Raw genomic sequence first — 13,107 nt, forward strand, 5'->3', positions numbered from 1 at the left:
AAATACACAAAGTGTGGCATTTCACACAATAAACAAGTACGAAATACTAAGATTACACTGAAATTTGAGAGGGTGGGAATTTTTTTTCTTCCAGTAGAAACACAAGTGATCTTTCATTTGATGAAGAAATTAAGGTGTGTTTCTCCTAGCTGGAGGCAGGGAAAGTGTTTCCATTCATTTAAATTACAACTAGGAATAACCTGTAGTAGAAGTCTTCATGAGGCAGCCATTACAGGGTATTTCGAACCAAGTCTGGAATAGATGGCCTTCCATCTATCATAATAACCCATCCCAGCACTTGTTCTTGGAGAACCAGCACTGTTTAAAAGTGACTGTAGAAAAAAAAAATCATGGGCTCTGGAAAAGGCAATCTTGTTTCCATCATGCTATACCTGCTGAAACCCTTTCTGAAAAGTCTAAAAGACAAAAATGGAAATGCATATCGATATCACCACATCACCAACTACTCAATTTAATATCTTTAAATCACATAATACGATTAGCCTGTCCCCAAGTTGTCTTATTTCACACATTGTTAAGCAATTTACATTGTTAAATATAGCTTGAGAACAAATATATTAACTCTCTTGAATGCACAACTGTGTGAGAAGTACAGATACAACAATGAATTGGTAATAAACTTCTATATTAGGGCTGGGTTAAGCGATTATATTTGTAATCGATTAATCAAGAAAATAGTTTTTCGATGCATCGATGAATCTAACGATTCACTTTTAAATGTGATTCGATTCCGATTCGATTATCAATTATCTCCCTATAATTTGACATCTATAGCAATTAATGCTAATTTATCTCCATGAGTAAAACACAATTTTCTTCTTTCCAATATATTTTTTTATTCAAGTTCAAAAATGAATTTTATTGAACAATATGACCAAGTGCACACAGCTCTATAGTGCAATGGAATCCTACAATAAAGAAATCATAAAATAAAGCTCTCTTTTAATAACTAAAACTGCAAAAGCCATAATCTGAACCTGAATCTGTGTTTGCGTGTGTTAAGGCCTCAGTATGCTTCTGTGAGAGGCTCGCGTGGAGGCGTCACATCAGAGCTCCGCTCATGCGTTTGCCTTCCGACTTGTGCGCAATACACATCTGTGTCTGCTGGAGTTTCACACCAAGTCCCGCTGTCGCTATGGCTGGGACGCCACAGAGTGGCGATTCCTCGGCATTTTATGACGGATTCAGGAAGTTCAATTTAATTCAGAAACACGAAACAAAGCCGGGGGGAGAGTAAGTTCATCACCGTGGCAATTAATTATTGCCAATTTGCACCGGTGTCGGCCGTAAACTCGCCAAAACACAACAGCCATGCGCTTAGCGAACAGTTTTTTTTTTTTTTTTTTTTTAAAGTTATTGTTGTTTTCCGCCTCTCGTCCCAAGCACATATCCACATGCACAGCCGTGGTCTCCGAGCAGGAAGTCGATTTGCGCCGCCAGTTGCCTTCACGGAAACTATCTGGGCGGGGAGAGAGAGAGAGAGAGAAAAAAGAAAACGCCATCGAACGGACCAATCAGAAGCGAGCTACGCCCCGCCATCTACGGCGTTCAAGGATTGGCGACGTATGCACCGCAGCCGGCCACGAGCGACGCGGCACTTAAAATTCATGGCTCGCGTCGATCATGTGACCTACGGCGTTCATCAACGCGAGAGCAAACGTGGAGGCATAAATTAGGCTTTACTCATTGCCAACAAGGAAAGAAAAAAAAAAATTGAAAACTTATGTTTGCTCCACACAAGAAGCTCCCCGGTGCCTCCTCTTAATCGCGGTTGTGCTTTTATGGTATGCCAAGTACTTTGCATTTTTAGGTGTAAAGTACTCCCATACTTCGGACGTCTTATTATGAGGACGTTTCTTCTCTCCGGACTCGCTGCTACTCGATGCTGCGGTCGCTGCTATTTTTTGATTCAAAAACTGTATCCTGTCGCGCTGCGCACAACGGAAGAAAAAAAGGAGGCAATTCCGCTTCTCAGCTTCCGCGTCATCTATCTATTAAAAACAATAGACACATCATTGTATTGTGTCATTGCTAGCTTGCTTCACACTTCGACAATTAAAAAAAAATAATAATAAAATAAAAACCTCCACACTTTGGCACCATTTTTGACCCGGCCCCTGCCGGTACACGTAGCTTGCTTGTCATGTCTGCCAGGTATCCGCAAACCACAACGATTGTTGCCCTCCATTGCTACACTGTAATTGTTCACAATATACGTTCTGCTCTTTTTTTTTTTTTTTTTTTGCGCCCTGTGTTTTGTCTGCAAGGTAACGTATATTTGGTGGCCCAGACATTGCGCGATGGCGCCAAAAGTGACGCATCGACGTGCATTTATTGCGTCGATGTATTTTTTGTCAATTGCGTTGGCCCAGCCCTATTCTATATTTAAAAGTGCTGGCTAGAATTGCACAATATATTGAAAATATATCGATATCGCGATATTGGCCCATGCAATATGCATATCGCAAAGACATGTAATAAGTTTCATATGGAATTTTATGCTTTTATCTGAATTTGGCCAGTCAGTCGCTAACTAAAATGTGCACCACCATCCAATAGTTGAACATTATCGAGAGGTAATTACAATTAATTAACAAAGATTATATTGAGTTTGCTTATTTTACTGCAGGGAAAAATATAATTCATACATTAGATAATAAAAATGTATTCAGCAACTATATCGCATATCTCATGATTTTCCAATATCATGCTGCCAACAAATTTCATTATCGATTTGTTGTGTCGCACAATTATGCCATTGTTGGTATGCCATGTTGGTATGCACCTCCCAATTAATGTATAAAGCCGTTGGGGTGGGGAGTGACTGGGAGCGCTGTTTAGGCGGTTTGAACATGCTGAATTGGCATCGGACCGTCGTGACATTTGGGCCTTGCCTATACGTAGCTGGGTAATTTAAAAATGAGTATTTCCCCTTTCCCCATGCAGAGAAAAAGAATCTGTTCACATTGCCTCATTTGTTTAAAAAAAAAAAAAAAAAAAACAGCCACACAAAAACACACACAAACGTTGAAGTGCCTTTTAAAGCCAATTGACATGCATGCCAAGCCTCTAGGCGGCAGCAGTTAGATAAATACTGCTTGTCTCTTGATGTCACACAAGAACTGTCAGCACAAAAAAAAAAAAAAAAAAAAGGACTGTCAGCGCAAACAACTTTTTTTTTTTTATAATAAAACAAAAATGTAAACACAAAGAATGAGTACATAATAGAAGAGCGTTGAGGATAAATACAAAATAAATATAATTAAAAACAATAAAATACTAAATTAAATTAAGTTGTCTTTTAACAACTTTATTCATGCAACTCACAATAACAATACAGACTGTGGAAGCTTTTAGGACCTGGGGGGAGATTGCCGCCGGGGTTACTACTAACCTGACATGTCCTCCTTTCAAAAATGGTACTCGCGCCATTGCGACTAGTGTCAGCTAGGCTTGCCGCATATGCAACACGATGTATTTGCAAAATATTTTATTGGAACATGAGGTTTCTCTGAAACAGCAGTGGCTATCAAAACAAATCAATAATTTCTTAACTCATGTGAACATTATTTTGGTTAGTTCAGTAAAAGTCAGTACTTTTTTTTTTCTACACCTGCTCCTTGGATGATGTTCCTCTGCCCTTTTCATCTGCATCATTTGAACTGTCCAAGCCAAGCTTGCATTCCCCAGTGCGTGCGGATCTACCATAACATTTCATGAGTGGCAAGTCGCACCAACATTGAACCATATTTACAATTTAATATGGACCGCCATGGAGGAAATATTGAGATTCACGACCGGCTCGCGAGTCACGAAGGTATTAGTAATTTTTAAATTGTAAATATGGTTCAGTGTTGTTGTAAAACATTATTATATTTATATGCGTGTACACGTATGCTGTGTCCGATCAGGAAGTAGCCAGCCAATCACATTGCAGCGGCACGTTTCACTCAAATACTATTCGATAGAGTCGCGGGCAGCGGCGCGCTCTCGTTGCCACGGGAGAGCCAGCAGAGGACACGGCGACTTTCAAACATCCGTTTTAAGGGAGCATTAATGCACTCGCGCCGTGCAAGCAGTATTTTTTTTTTTCACAAGCACGCACTTGAAAGTTGGCCGCATTTGCGAGTGAAATGCTCGCACTGTCGAGCCCTGGCTGATCAAAATCACTCACGCACATTGTAAAAACGTAAAAAAACAACAACATCGAAATGTTTGGTGTCTGGAGGCAATGCCTCAGAAACAAAGGCTATAAAGAAGCTCAAATCACCTGGCAGTGGATAAACAGGAACCAGGGTTCGCTGCAGCCAGCCTGCATTTCCCCTGCTGGCGCGTCCTGCAGCCGAGGGAGCGAGACCCAAGCGCGTTGAGGCTGCCGCCGAGAGCATCACGAAGCGGGGCCGAGAGCACCGCCACCCGCATCCCAGGTTCGCTGGAGCGTTCCCCGGATAAAAATTAAGCACTTTCCCGCTTCCATGGATGACTTCCAGGAGCATTTACAACCACCGAGTGCGGCCAGTTGCTTCCCCAGGATCCCTGGTTTGCCTGCCGGGTACAAGGAGGCAGCCCTCGGTGCGTAGGTCATGAGCGCCAGTGCGTGGCAGTGCGCGCCATGCCACGAATGTCACTAACCCTGGGATTACACCGGATGGGTGTGCGTTGCGTCTGCGTTGGTTCCGGTGGCGCAGCCGATACGTTTCCATTCGTTCAAATTGTTCAAATTACACCGGTTGTGTGTGCGTTGCGTGTCGACTGCATCTGAGCTGGAAGCCCTCTTCACGGATAGAACTATTTTCTATTTTTGCTGGAGAACGCATCCGTCGGCCTCCGGCAAATGGCAAGCTAGCACAGAACACATCGAGCAGGAGAGGAAGATCGACGCAGTTTCAAAATACATTTTTGGTTACTTTTCAGAATAAAACAATCACCAGTTCCTATTTCGCAATCATGTCAGCAAAACGTCATAATGCTTAACGCTTAATTCGCTGTTTAAACACCGGCGGACATGGACAAGGAGAGATTTATAACCGAGGTGGAAAGCAACAAAATTAGATATGACACGGCAAATCCTTTTTATAAGGACAACTGAAAAAGGAATGCTGGCACATCCTTTTTATATGGACAACTGAAAAAGGAATGCTGCATGGAACGTCATAGCAGGAGTGGACGGTGAGTTCAGTCAAAGAAAGTCCACCTCTCCTTCTGCTTCTCTATTGATCACAGACTTTCTGTGTCTTTGTCATTGGTTTAATGCCACATTTGTCGGTGACGGAGCTGCTGGACCGCAGTTGTGCGCAGCCGGTGTGAGTTGGCCAAAAAATTGACGCATCCGGAGTACGCAGTCAAGACGCAGCGGAGCGGAGACGCAACGCACACGCATTCGGTGTAATCCCGGGGTTAGTGCCACAAATAGGGGTTGGGGAGGCCCCCTTTTTATATGGCGTGCCCAAGTCGGCACGACACAGTCCGAATTGCGCTAACTCGTCGTGCAAATGCGGGAAGTGCATAAACTATGCGCAAACTATGCGCTAACTATGCGTGAACTCGTCGTGCCAGTTCGTGTCAATGTGGACTATGCAGGAACAGTGCAGGAACCTCCCAGTTCGTGCCCCAAAATGGCATGACTTGCCATGACAAGATCATGGCCAAAAGTCCTGCCTGTGTCAGCCGTCCGACTGCGGTCGCGCGCGCGCCCTCGGCCTTTCGTTCGAACGTCATTTGCTTTGGGGAGTCGTGCGGAAGCTCACAGATGCTTCGGGCTCCAGGTGGAGTAGTGGACACATCAGTATTAGCATGCTGACTAGAGGAGTGGAGTGGGTTTGTGTGAGTGCGTGCATGGAGGGGGGGAAAAAAAAAAAAAAAAAAAAAAAAAAAAAAGACCACACGGATGCAGCAAGCATAAACCAAGCTTGAGCCCGCATAGTTGAACTGTATAAAATGTGCCCTACAGACGATCTTTCAGCTTTATGAGATCGTCAACACTTAACGATCTAATATTGTCATATCGCCCACCCCTAGCGCAGGATGATGGCTTCACGCACTGAACACTGAAGCGCTCGCTGGCCGCGCACTCCTCGTTGAGAAGCCTGACGCGCTATTCAAGCTTATTAAGTGTAGCGCTCGCTGGCCGTCCACTCCTCGTTGAGAAGCATGACGCACTAATTAGTGTCATATCAAACTTTTTTCCTTACACCTCGCTAACAAGTATTGTGCCAAAGTACTTACCCCCATAAAAAAATTGTATCCCCCAATGCCACAGGAGCGCGCACGCAGAGTGGAAGCCACGCGACAGCACTGCCTACGCATGTTTTCAATGAATACACGTGTGGTTTGAGATTTTCAGTATTAGAAACGTTTTGTAACAAGAGCAAATGATTCTCGCGGAGAAACAGAAGAAGAAGCACCAATCACTCCTGCTGTGGACTCATGGTGCAATGAACAGGCACACAGTAGGAAATCACAGTTATGCATAGAAAAAGCTCAGACAACTGACAGTGCATGTGACACATTTTTGACACTTCCCTTAAAAAGTAAGTCGAATGTGAATTATTTTGTTCCCAGTTTGTAGTATTTCACTAATTGGGAATGGAGAAGAGCAGAGACACGCAATGACTCATTAGGGGCTTTTCCACCACCAGAACATGTGGAGAACTTTTCAGTTTACCTTGGTAAAATTCTGTTTTTCCACCAACAACAATTTCCAGGGTAATTAAATTCCCCAGGGGGCATCCAAGTACTATCTCAGCAGCAGGGTCTTGCTGAATCAGGCTGGAACGTTGAGAGGGCTGGCTGCAATGACCATGGCTGATTGGTTGGTCAAAATTTGGGGGTGTGTTGTTTTTACATCGACTGGGTTCATCAAACACATACCTCATTAAACTCATTTGAATTACGTAATTACAGAGAACTCTAAGACGCTGTGGAAACACAATTCTAAATTCCCTGCTGAACTTTTACAACCAAGAACTCCCTTTACCCAGAAGTCAAAGATTAGGGCTTGTTGGTGGAAAAGTTGCTATTGAAGTGCCACTGTATTATCAATATTTAAAACAGATAACATCAAATGCAGTCAAATAGAGTACTTCAAGAATATGGCATGCAACGTGAAAGCACATACAGTATATACATAAATGTATACTGTATAGGGCTGGGATAAAAAGTCGACCAAGGTCAACTTTAAAAAATAGGTCGACTGGAAAAATTTAAGTCGACGCTCCACCCGGAACCATGTTTGCGCCTTAGCTGTCCATGTTTCACCTGGACCTTTTATGCCAACGTGGAGCATGTTGCGAACTTCCGTGAGATGGAAAGAGTTAAAAAAATAAAAAATAAAAATAATAGACTATTGTTTGGTTGGTCTGATTGGTTGTTTGAATTTGGAGGTGTGTTACACAGCCGCCATTAGCCTAACTGAGAGCATACAGTTCTTTTACTGCAAGCGTACACGTACACTCGTACAGTATTTCCAATATTTATTAGTTATGATGTCCTCATTGGTTGCAATATTTTAAAATGGAGGAAAAGCGAATGGGTAGGAGGACAGAGGTACAGGCTCTTCTAAACATTTGAGAGACGAAGACATCAGCACGACTTTGAATCGGACTCACCCAAGCTACCATGCACATTATTACTACCAAGCTTGGTGAGGTGACAACTAAAATGTTCACACGACCCTTAAAAAGTCTGTATTAGCTGCAAAGATACACCAATGCCGCTTTTCCATCGTTCCCGCACGGCCGGGTACCAGACCACACCACACCTCACGCAACCACACCAGAATGCAACCGCCGGTTTTCCATTACAACTGGCGCACGGCGTGAAAGGGGTGGCAACATTTGAACCGTCCACGCCAAGCTTGCACTCCCGCATTGCGTGCGGATCTGAGATAACATTTCCCGAGTGGTAAGTCGCGCCAACATTGAACCATATTCACAATTTAATATAGACCACTAGGGGTGTAAAAAAAAAATCGATTCGGCGATATATCGCGATACTACATCGCGCGATTCTCGAATCGATTCAATAAAAAAAATCGATTTTTTTTTTTTTTTTTTAAGAGCTCAGAATTGTTCATTCGGTAGTCTTACTGATTCAACGTCTTATCATTGCCTTTTTTTTTTGTGTGTGTGTGTGTGTGTGTGTGAATCGATTTTTAATCTTCCATTTTTAATGGAAAAATATTCAACAAAACGTCTGACTTCGGGTTAGGATTCACACCTTGAGCATGGAAGAATGTTATATGAACGGAACATTAAGCCTTAATATTTTTATTTTAATGCTGTTCAAACATGAAACAGATTACAACCTCTATAAGACTGAAATTTCAGATAAATAAATAATACATTTTCATAGAAATCTTACACTCTACAAGCTTACTGATTAGTATTTTCTAAATTTGAATGAAAAAAAATCGCAACAATCGACTTATAAATTCGTATCGGGATTAATCGGTATCGAATCGAATCGTGACCTGTGAATCGTGATACGAATCGAATCGTCAGGTACTAGGCAATTCACACCCCTATAGACCACCATGCAAGAATTATTGCGATTCACGACCGACTTGCGAAGCTATTTCTGAATGGAGAGGTCTGCCGCTGGAGCTCTCATTCAAGTGAATAGGAACACACCACCAGCCTCGCGATGTTTTTTTTTTAAAACCCCAAACATTACAAATCCATCCACAAGTAACTTTTAAATGATAAATACTGTATAGTTAAGCGTTGTTGTAAAACATTATATTTATTGTATATACTGTATTTTTATGACTTTGGCGAAGACCGGCGGGCGCTTCTGCCTCTCTCGCTTAAAACAAGGAAATGGGCATGTGCCACGGCGTTGCTTGAGGTGGCAGCGGCGTTGCTGTCGGCCAATCGGACGACAGGTGACGTCACGGCCCCGCTAATCCCCTGATAACCGGCGCTGCAGAACTGTTGCCGAAAGGGTTCTAAACAGCGGTTACAACGGAATGGCTCGGCCCTGAAAAGTCCCGTGGAGACACTAACATCCGGGGACAAAAATTGCCGCTACGGTGTGGAAAAGCGCCACAAGACTATAAAACGCTCATGGATCAGTACAGCGGCAGCCGCAGTGGAAATGAGGGACGGCCAATTTGACGCCACAGTTCATGGACACCGGAGCAATACTGGAGTCAGCGCGCCACGGATAGACTAAGGTAAACATAACAACAATGTTACAGAAATACTTGTAATATTGTTATTTAGTTGGCTCCCTCATGTAGCACTTGGCAGCAGCTTAATTGTGTGACTGTGTCTATTAGTCAGTAGTTATTTTGCCGCGACCGGCAAATCTCCTGCTAGCTTTATTTTGCCGTGAACACTCGGAACGACAAATTCTTGGCCTGCCGTGAATACCACGATTGCTTATAGACATTTACAAGCGTATATGAATAACACAAATGTGCACGAGCAGTTAGCTGCGGCGTCGTCGTGATGGCCGTTTTGTCGAGTCAAACACATTTCACTGGGAGTTAGCTTAGCACTTAGTACCGCAAAATCACAGCAAAGTAGTAACAAAAGCCAAACTTTTTCCACTCACTGTGACATAATAACCCTCGATGGTGAATTGCCGGTCACAAACACGGCTCGTATAGCAAATTTACGTAATTTTGGTCGCGAAAGAAAAGCTTATTCCATTCGGCGTGGGAAAAAAAAAAAAAATCCCTCGGCATGACAAAATAACACTCGGTGATCGGTAGGTGGTTTATATGCATTGCTGTTATGTACAAAAGCACAATATTGTTGTTTTTTTTAAGTATGAGCTCTCTTTTTTACAATATTGTGATCTTTTTTAAACATCGCCATCGCCCCCACAATATCGTGACAATTATCGTATCGTGACTTTCATATCGTGATAATATTGTATCATGATGTTTGGATATCGTTACATCCCTATTATTGTACAGGAAATATAACAATTAGGGGTGGGCGATATGGTAAAAATGTCATATCACGATTCTTTAAAAATAAATTCACGTTCTTGATTTTATCACGATTCTTTTTTTTTTTTTTTGTACATACTTTTAGACTACCGTATTTTCCGCACTATAAGGCGCACCTAAAAGCCTTCAATTTTTTCAAAAGCTGACCATGCGCCTTATAATCCAGTGCGCCTTATATATGAATCAATATTGAGCCGCAACAGGTCTCGCTGTCAAGACGCTATCGGTGACCCTGTATGATTGGTGACACGCATGCGCAGAAGATCCCGCCATCTTGGATCGCTAGCTAATACTAATACTTTACCTCAGAGAAAATAATAAAATAGCTGTTTATTCATTTTGGGAGTGAATGGAGTTGTCAGAAAGCTGGTTTGTAATCTATTAATAAAGTTTGACTGACCTATCTGACTGTTCTGTTGACATTCCCTTTAGTGCAGCACCATCTAATGGATGCATAACGTAACCCCAGCCTCTACTGTAGCGCTTTATATATGGAAAAAGTTTTAAAATATGTCATTCATTGAAGGTGCGCTTTATAATGCGGTGCGCCTATTCACATTTCTGAACATTTTTGTAAAATTTAAAACATATTTAAAATGTATATAAAACCCTATAAGAAAAAAAAAGAAAAAAAAAGACATCTTAAGCCAACTAAGCTTTCTGAACAGCTTTCAATTGAAATAGTGCATTTTTTTTTTTTTTAATCAAATGCAATGAAAGTAAACATAAATGGTAATGAACAGCCTCGGTTACTTTAGTTACAGTGCCAACTAGGGTTGGGCGGTAATACGGTAATAAGGTATCCCGCTGTGCCTAAAAATAGAAACGGTGTCACTTTAAATATACCGCCATTAAAAAAAAAAAAAAAAAGTAATAGAGATATGATGTAAATATATTTTTTGAGAGAAAATATAAATGTGTACTTGTTTTCAAATTAATATAACTATTTACTTAGGACCATTTAAAAAACTAATAGCAATAATTAATCATGTGACAGTCATGTGACAGCCTATGAACCGGAACAACTTAAAGGGATCGTTCGGCTTTTTTAACATGAATCTCAATTTGATCCTCACCTCCCGTGTGTGCGATCAGCACTGACTTACCCCTGACAGCGTTCGGTGACACCAGTTCTGGTTCGACGTTGGACGAGAGGAAAATAGTCCAGCAAGCTGGCTGGGGTCTCGGAAATAAAGTACTTTTCTTCTAAAAACTATTTGTTTTCAAAAGCGTGATACATTTCCATCACAATACACTTTTTCTGAATAAAGTCAGACGTCATTACCGCCAGCCACTACTTTTCTGTTCGTTCGTATCACTGCGCGGCGCCCTGTAGAACGCTAACCGACGCACTGCAGCCAGCTAGCTGATACTTCCGCCGAAAAGGCAAACAACTTCAGGCGGAAGTATCAGCTAGCTGGCTGCAGTGCGTCGGTTAGCGTTCTACAGGGCGCCGCGCAGTGATACGAACGAACAGAAAAGTAGTGGCTGGCGGTAATGGCGTCTGATTTTATTCAGAAAAGAGTATTGTGATGGAAATGTATCACGCTTTTGAAAACAAATATTTTTTAGAAGAAAAACGCTTTATTTCGGAGACCCCAGCCAGCTTGCTGGACTATTTTCCTCTCGTCCAACACCGAACCAGAACGCGTGTCACCGAACGCTGTCAGGGGTAAGTCAGTGCTGATCGCACACACGGGAGGTGAGGATCAAATTGAGATTCATGTTAAAAAAGCCGAACGATCCCTTTAAGACAAGATGGCTAGCCAAGCAGCTCCCGGCGCAACTACATTGGTCGCAAAAAAAGGCGCTGCTTCTGCAATTTGGCAGTATTTTGGCTTCAGGCCCGGTTAAAAAAAAATGAGCCGGTAGATGTCGACGAAGCAATATGCAGACTATGCATGACGGTAATTGTGCGATGCTGATGCGCGGGGCCCTGACAGACTTCACTGTGAAGAAGCGAGCTGGAGCAGAAACCGCTGCCGAGTGCTCCAGGTGAGTGGAACCGTCACTGCCTTTGGTGCCGGTTGGAGTGGGTTCGCTCCTCCGCCTGGGAGGCCCATGTGGCTATGCAAGGCTGACACATGCACGATTTTGTGGCACGAATTGGCACGACTGTAGTAGTGCCAGTACGCGAACTAGTCGTAAAGTGGCGTGAAGTGTGCGTAAACCCGTCGTGACTGCGTGGCATGTAGGGGCAAACATTTTGAAGTGTTTGAACTATGCGCGAACTAAGGCTGGGCGATAAATCGAATTAATTCGATTAATTCGTCCATTTAAAGAACCACGATGTGAAAATGAGCTAAATCGTGAAATTGAGGTGCTTATAAATAAATACACATCCTCGGCCTTGAGCGGCTCGCGTCCGTTTACGCTCGCCGTTTTGGGGTCCTTCGTTTGGTGGCTGGCACGCTTGCTGATGACGTCACGCTGCCTACTCGCGCACTTTGACTCATGTTACGTCTATTACGTATATGGAATTGGTTCAGCTTCTACAAGAGCGACGTAGAGCAAACTACAAGCGTGTGCAAGGTTTGCCGAACAGCTACTAAGGCGAAGAGTAGCAGCATAACTATCCTGTGCCAGAACTTGCGCCAAAGGCAACAGAAAGAATGGGAGGAATACTCACGTCTTCGAGAGTGCGGCGTGGCTAACTCTAGCAAAGATAAGCGCAAGCACACCATGAAACAACAAACTTTAGCTGTATTTAGTACCGGGGGAAACAATGTGACATGCACCAGAGCTCGTCTTTTGCCAGAGTCAGTTGACAATCTAGTTTTGCTTGCAAGGAATTTGAGTTTAATTGCAATAAAAGGTGGTGCTGATTATTTTTAAGCTCTTGATCTTGAAGTTTTGTTCTATACAAATGTTATTGTGAGTGGAGTTGTATTTTTTCACAAGTGATACAATACTGGATGTGTGGTTTACAATACCTGTTTGCAATTATTAAAACTACTTGTGGCATTTAAGTTATGCAAAAGCTATGACATGTTTTTTTTGCACAAGCTATGTATGTAACATTTAAGTTGAGCAAACGCTATGAGTAGTTTTTTGCTCAAGCTATGTATATGGCATTTAAGTTGAACAAAAGGCTATGGAGTTGCTTTTTTTTGCACAAGCTCTGT

General features: G+C 42.6%; 1 protein-coding gene across 5 annotated transcripts in view; it reads right to left on the reverse strand.

Moving 5' to 3' along the window:
• LOC144005453 (F-box-like/WD repeat-containing protein TBL1XR1) overlaps positions 1-13,107 on the reverse strand; it is a 94,090-nt gene that overhangs the window by 17,336 nt on the left and 63,647 nt on the right. The gene's annotated exons all lie outside the window — the stretch shown is intronic.

This window comes from Festucalex cinctus, chromosome 1 (assembly GCF_051991245.1).
Source record: "Festucalex cinctus isolate MCC-2025b chromosome 1, RoL_Fcin_1.0, whole genome shotgun sequence".
Lineage (NCBI taxonomy): Eukaryota > Metazoa > Chordata > Actinopteri > Syngnathiformes > Syngnathidae > Festucalex > Festucalex cinctus.